Raw genomic sequence first — 8,817 nt, forward strand, 5'->3', positions numbered from 1 at the left:
CAAGTCATGAACTCTAGAGCTGGATTGTAGTGGTCACATGTCTCAGTTGCTATAATGAGATCCACAGGGGGAAAAGAAAGATACATAAGGTCCTTTCACTGCTGAGACAATATCAGTCTGGTATCTTGCATCTGTTTTTCTCCCTGTTGTACATTCTGGCTGTTGTAGTCAATGGTGCTGGATTTTTATTTCTATTGTTGAATGATGACTTAAAATGTGAAGCTTAATGGTTATGTAGAAGTTCAGAAGAATTTGCAGAGGGTAACCAAGTGTCATAAATGTCCCTGGCCAAATTTTGGTACAAAGTAAAGTTTGGTGCAAAGCTCACATTTAGACATCTTTAATTAGTGTCATTAATTTACCTTTTACTTCGATGGAGCAAATGCATTAAATTTAATGTGACAGATATAACTTTTGGTGGGCATATAGAATTGGAAAAATACAAATTTCTGTATTTTGCTATCATGTTTACTGCTTATATTCTAATACTCTGCAGTAATTCAACCATAGTTTGACTCATCTGGATTAAGAAAAGCCTCCATGAGCCTATGTATATTTTCATTGCAGCTTTGTTGTTCAACTCTGTTATGTTCAGTACAAATATCTACCCCAAACTTTTGATGGACTTTTTATCTGAGAGGCAGATTACAACTCATTTACTTTGTAGCTTTCAAGGATTTATTTATTACTCTTTAACTGGTTCAGAGTTCTTTCTCTTGGCATCCATGGCTTATGACAGGTATGTGTCCATATCTAAACCTTTGCAATATAATACTATATTATATAGTATTATAAAAGCAGCTGTCAAAATTTGATTGGTTTTAGCTTCTGCCTGCTTGTCAGCTTGTGCCATCAGCTGTAATTATAAACACTTCACAAATCTGCAGTTTCACTTTAAATGGAATTTTTTGTAACAATGCAATTTCCAAGCTTTACTGCGTAACTGTGGAAACACCATATTTAATGTATGGTGTATTAATTCTACTTAACACTCTATTCCTTCCTTTATTTTTCATACTTTTTACTTACACAAAAATATTTATAATATGCTATCGAAGCTGCAGAGAGGTCAGGAAAAAAGCTGCACAGACCTGTTTACCTCACCTGCTCGTTTTGATCAGCTTCTCATGTTTGTGTTCATATGATAGAATTATAACTTGAGTGGAAATTGATTTATCCCAAACTGCACGTTTCATAATTACTTTACAAGTGGTTTTGTGTCATCCTCTCTTTAATCCAATTGTATATGGACTGAAAATGAAAGAAATCTTTCAACACCTCAGGAGGTTGTTTTGTCATTGCGTCTTATGTGTCAAAACGAATGTTGGAAGTGCGGTCATTTCCTTTGTGATTCAAGTTCAAAGGCCTGACTTCTCTCCAGAGTAGAGATTTCTTTGTAGAGCAGATACTGTACATATAAAAGATTATCATTAGCAAATTTTTGAGTTAAATAGTCTAATAAATAATGACATGTGTCTGTGTGGAACTGAGGTACTTTGCAGATAGGTTTCTGTATTTATGTAAAATTCATATAAATTTCTGGTATTTATGTATATTGTGCTCTGCAGAAATAGCTCCCAGGCCTCTGGTAGAGGACCCAACTAAACTACAGAGCACAAACCTTAACGAGAACGACCAGAAGAGACTAACGGCGGACAGCAGGGAGAACACACGGGTGAGACATGGTAGAAACGCAGATGAGGCAGGGTGGAATACACAGACGGACCAGCAACTACAATAACGGAGGACATGACTTAAATACACCCAGAGAAACACAGGGGAATTACACACAGGCGGTGGACACAGCTGGGAATGATCAACAAGACGAGACAGAGGTAAAACTGAACACACTCACATGAGACCCAGACCTTCACAATAAAACAGGAAATGAGAACACCACACCAAGACGCAGACCTGACACTGAGAGACAGATAGAATGACACATGGAACCTGAACTAAACTAAACGTGGGATACAACCGAGAACAAATCCTTAAACATGAAACTCAAATAATAAACATAATCATCATCATCATAAACACAACAAGAGAACAAGAAAACAATCCCTGATGCAAACTAAAACATAATAACCTCAAACATGGAATAACAAAAACATGAAACTCCACATACTGGGTCCAACGGACCCAGACCCGTGACAGTACCCCCCCCTCAAAGGGCTGGCTCCCGACAGCCCCAAACAAAAAGCACAAGCACCAAGCCAGGGCGGGCGGAGGGGGCCCAGGAAGGAGGGCCCGAAACACAAAAAACCAGGAGCACGAGAGTCCAGAACCAAAACATGACTGTTCACTAGTCCATAACACAGTCTGGGGGCCGACCGTGCACACGGCAACGGCGGCAACGGGCAAACAGTTCTGGGGACCGACCGTGCACACAGCAACGGCGGCAACGGGCAAACAGTTCTGGAGGCCGACCTCTTGGAAGGTAGTGGCGGCCACTGAGCAGGTCCGGAGGACGGCCGCGATGCCAGCGGCGGCTACGAACTCTTTCCGGAGGCCGTCCCCGAAGGCCATGATGCCATCTTAGAGGCCCGGAAAACGGCCGGCAGAGGCGAGGCGGAACGGGTCGAGCTGGCACTGACGGCGGCGTGGCAACCACAGGACCAGACGAGGCAGGACCAGACGAGGCCGGACCAGACGAGGCCGGACCAGACGAGGCAGGACCAGACGAGGGCGGAGCTGAAGCCGGACCAGACGTGGATGAAGACACGGAGGCTGGACCAGGCGCGGATGAAGACACAGAGGCTGGACCAGGCGCGGACGACGGCAGCGGGACGGCTGCGGAACCCAACGGCGGTGATGCTGCAGCAGGTGAAGTGGAGATGTGCTGGCTGTGTCCTCCAGGACCGTCAGCAGGTGTGAGGACGTGCTGGCTGGGTCCTCCAGGACCCTCAGCAGATGTGAGGACGTGCTGGCTGGGTCCTCCAGGACCCTCAGCAGATGTGAGGACGTGCTGGCTAGGTCCTCCTGGACCATCAGCAGATGTGAGGATGTGCTGGCTGGGTCCTCCAGGACCACCAGCAGATGTGAGGATGTGCTGGCTGTGTCCTCCAGGACCCTCAGCTAACGAGGCGTGGTGCTGGGTGGGCTCCTCGGACCCTCCATCAGACGTGGCATGAGGCTGGACGGGCTCCTCGGGCCCTCCAGCAGATGTGGCTTGAGGCTGGACGAGCTCCACGGGCCCTCCAGCAGCCGACACTTGAGTACCGGGCTGTGGTCGACTCCTTTGTCACGTGGTGTGAGCAGAATCATCTGCAGCTCAACGTGGCAAAGACCAAGGAACTGATCGTGGACTTCAGGAAGACCAGGAAACACTTGACCCCTGTTTCAATCCAGGGGGTCAGTGTTGACATTGTGGAGGACTATAAATACCTTGGAGTACACATTGACAATAAACTGGACTGGGCTAAAAACACCACAGCACTTTACAGGAAGGGCCAGAGTCGTCTCTATTTTTTGAGGCGACTGAGGTCCTTCAACATCTGCCAGAAAATGCTGAGGATTTTCTATGAGTCTGTGGTGGCCAGTGCGATCCTCTATGCTGTTGCATGCTGGGGGAGCAGGCTGAGGGCCGCAGATGCCAACAGACTTAATAAACTGATCCGTAAGGCCAGCAATGTTGTGGGGATGGAGCTGGACTCCCTCAAGGTGGTGTCGGAGAGGCGGATGCTGTCCAAGATAAAGACAATGTTGGATAACACCTCCCACCCACTCCATGACATGCTGGTCAGTCACAGGAGCACGTTCAGTGAGAGACTGAGATTACCGAAAAGCACCACTGAACGACACAGGAAATCATTCCTGCCTGTGGCCATCTCCCTGTACAACGCATCCACTTAACACACTGTTTGCTGCTACAACTACACGTTTCTTTTCCAAATATTTATTTATAAGTGACTTATGTATGTATGTATATATATGTATATATTGTACTATTCTTAGTTAGCGTATTGTCTGTCTTGTCTTAATGTTGGTTTAAAATGGAGCACTGTAACAAAAAATAATTTCCCCCAGGGATCAATAAAGTATTCTGATTCTGATTCTGATTCTGATTCTCCTAAACCCCCAGCAGACGACACTTGAGGCTGGCTGGGTTCTCCTAAACCCCCAGCAGACGACACTTGAGGCTGGCCGGGCTCCTCAGGCCCTCCAGCCGACGAGGCAGGACGCTGGCTGGGTTCACCTGAACCCCCAGCTAACATGACGTGAGACTGGACGGGCTCCTCAGGCCCTCCAGTGGAACCAGTCCCTGAAGCAGCAGGTACGGAGACCTCTGCCAGTGTGGACACTGGCTGGGACTGAGCAGCACAGTGGCTAGACTCAGGCAGCAACAGTGGGATACAGTCCTCAGAGGGCTGAAAGTGTTCCCCAATACACTCAGCAGAGGACTGAGGCGGACGGGTGAACTCACTTGAACTCTCAGGGGGTGCTGAGAGCCGAGACTGTTCTGGTGAGTTCTCCGGTGAGGCTGCTGGTGCTGGCGTCTTGACCTCTAGGGGTCCAGAGTTGGCTGGTGACTGACACCCAGCCTCTGGGGAGGCCCTAGAGGGAGCAACTGTCTCTGAGATGGCCAGCTTAAATGAACCAGCAAAAGTTTGTGTGGAGTGTGTTCCCTGCTTGTAATGAGGCTGTGAGGATAAAGGCTGGGTAAATGAGTGGACAGGCTGCTGAACTGGTGGCAACTGAGCTACAGGTAGCGAAGTAGTAACAGGTGGTGGAGTGGCTGGCTGAACTGATAATAAGGCTGATGAATCTCTTGCCAACTGAGCTATTGACTGGGCTATGGACTGTAACATGGTGTCTACTGGGTCTGACTGTGACTGTAATGGAGGTGATGATTGAGCGGCTGACTGAGTTAGCGACTGCTGGGCAGCTAACCGAGCTACCGGCTGAGCAGCTGACTCAACGAACACAGCCCCGGTATAAACAGTCATATGAACTGGTGAAACAGACGGAGCGTCTTTTCCACTCACCACAGCTGGCAGTTCCGAAGTCCTAATCTCCGGCTGTGGGGCGACGCGCCGACGGCGCGATCGTCGCTTCCTCCCGGGCAAAACCTCCGGCGGGCCGGGCAAAACCTCCGGTGGGCCGGGCAAAACCTCCGGCGTCCGGCTGGGTTGGGAAGCGGTAGCGGCTGGTGGGTGTAGGTGAAGTTCGTGAAGGATGAAGTCTTGCACGAGTGGGTGTAGTGGGTCCAATAGCCAGGGATAATCCGTGAGCAGCTGTTGCAGTCTGGCTTCCAGAACGTGGAGGAATGCTTCTCCCTCATGCTCTAGCCACAGGTTGATTATTTTTGAAGCGGAGTTCGTGATGAGGTCCCGAAGCTCCGTGGGTGGGGTGAATGCCGCTGGATCCATATCTGGCTGGTCCGTACTGTCACGGCGAGTGAGGTGAGCCGTGTGGAGGAAATGAAGGAGGATCCAAATGCAGGCAGTCGTGAAGGTGTAAAGGTGGTTTATTGAATATGAAAGTAAATACAAACGGCAAATGGAGCTAGAACTAAACTATACTGGGATCAACTAAACTACAGGGCACAAACCTTAACGAGAACGACCAGAAGAGACTAACGGTGGACAGCAGGGAGAACACACGGGTGAGACATGGTAGAAACGCAGATGAGGCAGGGTGGAATACACAGACGGACCAGCAACTACAATAACGGAGGACATGACTTAAATACACCCAGAGAAACACAGGGGAATTACACACAGGTGGTGGACACAGCTGGGAATGATCAACAAGATGAGACAGAGGTAAAACTGAACACACTCACATGAGACCCAGACCTTCACAATAAAACAGGAAATGAGAACACCACACCAAGACGCAGACCTGACACTGAGAGACAGATAGAATGACACATGGAACCTGAACTAAACTAAACGTGAGATACAACCGAGAACAAATCCTTAAACATGAAACTCAAATAATAAACATCATAATCATCATCATAAACACAACAAGAGAACAAGAAAACAATCCCCGATGCAAACTAAAACATAATAACCTCAAACATGGAATAACAAAAACATGAAACTCCACATACTGGGTCCAACGGACCCAGACCCGTGACACTAACAGGCTGCAGGCTTGGGGTGCATTCCAGGAATGCACCCCCACACCCTGGGAGCATGAGAGAGTTCGTACCTTGTCTTATTGTAGGATTAACGTAGCTATGTCTGTTTCAGTTTAAGTGCTTCTTTACATATAGTTTAATAATAGTTTAATAGTTTAATTATTTATATAGCACATTTAATTACAACAGGAGCGTTGACCAAAGTGCTGTACAAGAATACAACATACATAATAAAACAACTTAGAGTATTAAAAGCAAACACCAAATATGAATTAACAAATAACAAATAACTCTCATGCTGTATTAAAAGCCAGTAAATAAAAATGCGTTTTAAGATAAGATTTAAAAAGATTGACAGTAGGAGCCTGTCTGATGTGTAGGGGTAAATTATTCCACAGCTTAGGCGCTACGACTGCAAATGCTCGATCACCTCTATGAACCAGCCTCGACCTTGGTACAGCTAAAAGCAAAAGATCACTTGATCTAAGAGATCTAAGGGGGGTATAAGTCTGCAAGAGGTCAGACAAATACCCGGGAGCCTGTCCATTCAGGGCTTTGTAAGTATATAGATGAACTGTTGGATTTTCCAGACCAGCAGGTTAAGGGAAGTTGTTTATGGGGTCACACTCTGACCCTTTGATCACACACACACACACACACACACACGCACGCACACACGCACGCACGCACGCACGCACGCACGCACGCCTGAAGTATAAATAAAGACCAGGGCAAAGCTCAGGGCGAGTCTCTGAGACTGCCCTTGCTAGCAAGAATTCTGTGTCTTTCTCTTCTCTGAGTCTTTACTGAAGAAGTGTTTTAGAATATTTTCCCTAACATTTATTTGGTCCTTCGTAGCTGGATCAGAAAATATCAGAATTGTTATCTGTTACTCTGTTCCAAGATCCAGCACTGATTCCTGACGCTGTGGGGAGCCAGCACCGAAGCCTGTGCACAGCCCTCTTGGACGAGGAGAGAGCCCCAGGACGTTAAATTCGGGTCTGGGCCGGTGTTATAATCTGGTCCACGGTGGTGGGATTCAGTCCGATGATCCGAATCACCAGTGAGACGTCGGAGAGTGAGAAACACTATTTTGGTATATAAGACGGCCGCAAAGGTTTTAAGAAACGTGATAAATTAGGTTGGGTTCTCCGAAAGGAGCTGAATTAGACTTAGGTTTTAGAGGTAGCCGAAATTACTTCGTGACAAATTCAAATGAAAACACGTTGAGACAGAGGAATTAAAATATGTTGGGTTCGACGGAAAGAGCTGAATTAGACTTGAGTTTTAGAGATAGCTGAAATTATCTCGGGACAAATTGGCGCGCAAATGTCTATGTGTGTGTATGTGTCTGGAAGTAAGTTGATTTTATAGCACAATACGCTGCTGAACTACTTCCATTTTTGTTTTCTTTGCTGAGGCTCATGTGCTGGTGACAAAGGAGAACGGTTGAGTTTCATCTCATAAAACTGATACCGCTTCACCGTTAGGGTGAAGTCGAAGGCCGTATCAGTAAACCACTCTGAAGTCAAGCGTGCCAGCGACGGCCCAGCAAAATCTTTGAAAATGGGTGATAAACAAGTAAAATTAACACCTGATGAGAAATGTCTAGAAAAACAGCAAGCCGGAGCAGGACTAATCCAAAAGAAAGAGAGAGGAATGCATAGTGGAAGAGCAAGAGGTAGAGGCAGAGCTACACACACACCAAACAGTGACTTTAACACTACATGCTGGAGGTGTGGAAAAGAGGGACATTTTGTACGTGACTGTAAGAAACAAAGAAGACAGTAACTCAGAATAGGATAGCAGCTCAGCTGAAGAGAGCAGTTCAGACTAGGAAGAACATAATAATCCCTCACCCAGTGAAGATTAGAGATCACAGTAGTTTGAAGTAGTTTAAAAAAGGGTTGGAACCGAATAGATATAAATGCAAGAGGAATAAAGTGAAATAAACAAAAAGCTAAATTACAACTTCATTTTAATGCATTCAAACTAATAATAAAAAGGATAACAACCTATAAACTGGTATTAATAATGAAAGCAGATAATTCACACAAACAGAACTATGATAACTGTGATAACTGGAGTGTGCAGCGTTTCCGTGAGCAGTTTTCCTGCATCTTGACTTGTGTGTAGAGTGTTCATAACATCAGCATTATGTTTTGTTTATTTGTTTTGTTGGGTTGAAAAATAGTTAAATAAACTGGTGATCATATTTATGGATCACCATGGTACATATCATCAGCCATGTGATTTATTTACGCAGATGAAAAAGTGAGTGTGAATGTGTCTGACGTCACAGTGTTTTTGTGCGCTGTGTAAAAATAATTGTTTTTGATTGTGAGAGCGGTGATTCTGCAGGTCACCAGCTATTTAAAAAAAAAAATACAAACAAAAAAAGAGTGAAAAAGAGACAAAATTTACATTGTAGATGAAAAATAATTATAGGAAAAAGGTTTTGTGTTGATCAACCAAGAGCAACTACAATCTTATTTTCTGCTTTTAAGAAAGGACGGTTCACAAAAACAGAGAGAGAGAGAGAGAGATGTGTGTTGATTAAGCAGTGATGATAATAATGAAAGTCTCTCAGTCTGTCGTTTACAGGTGGGGAACGGACCTGGATCAATTCTCCACAGGCAGCAGTCGGAAGAAAATTATAGGTTGAAATCATTAGAAAAAATTAGAAACACCCAGCCAGAATTTTTTGGCTGAATTGTTTTGCAGCT

At 45.6% G+C, this 8,817-nt stretch overlaps 1 pseudogene; it reads left to right on the top strand.

Annotated features, from left to right (window-relative positions):
• Window positions 1–278: 278 nt before the first annotated feature.
• On the top strand, window positions 279–3,082 carry LOC146556313 (olfactory receptor 2T2-like; annotated as a pseudogene).
• Window positions 3,083–8,817: the final 5,735 nt, after the last annotated feature.

The sequence above is a fragment of the Mchenga conophoros genome, linkage group LG16, assembly GCF_057382185.1.
Source record: "Mchenga conophoros isolate Kocher_MC1m ecotype Shallow Benthic linkage group LG16, M_conophoros_male_GT1.1, whole genome shotgun sequence".
Taxonomy (NCBI): domain Eukaryota; kingdom Metazoa; phylum Chordata; class Actinopteri; order Cichliformes; family Cichlidae; genus Mchenga; species Mchenga conophoros.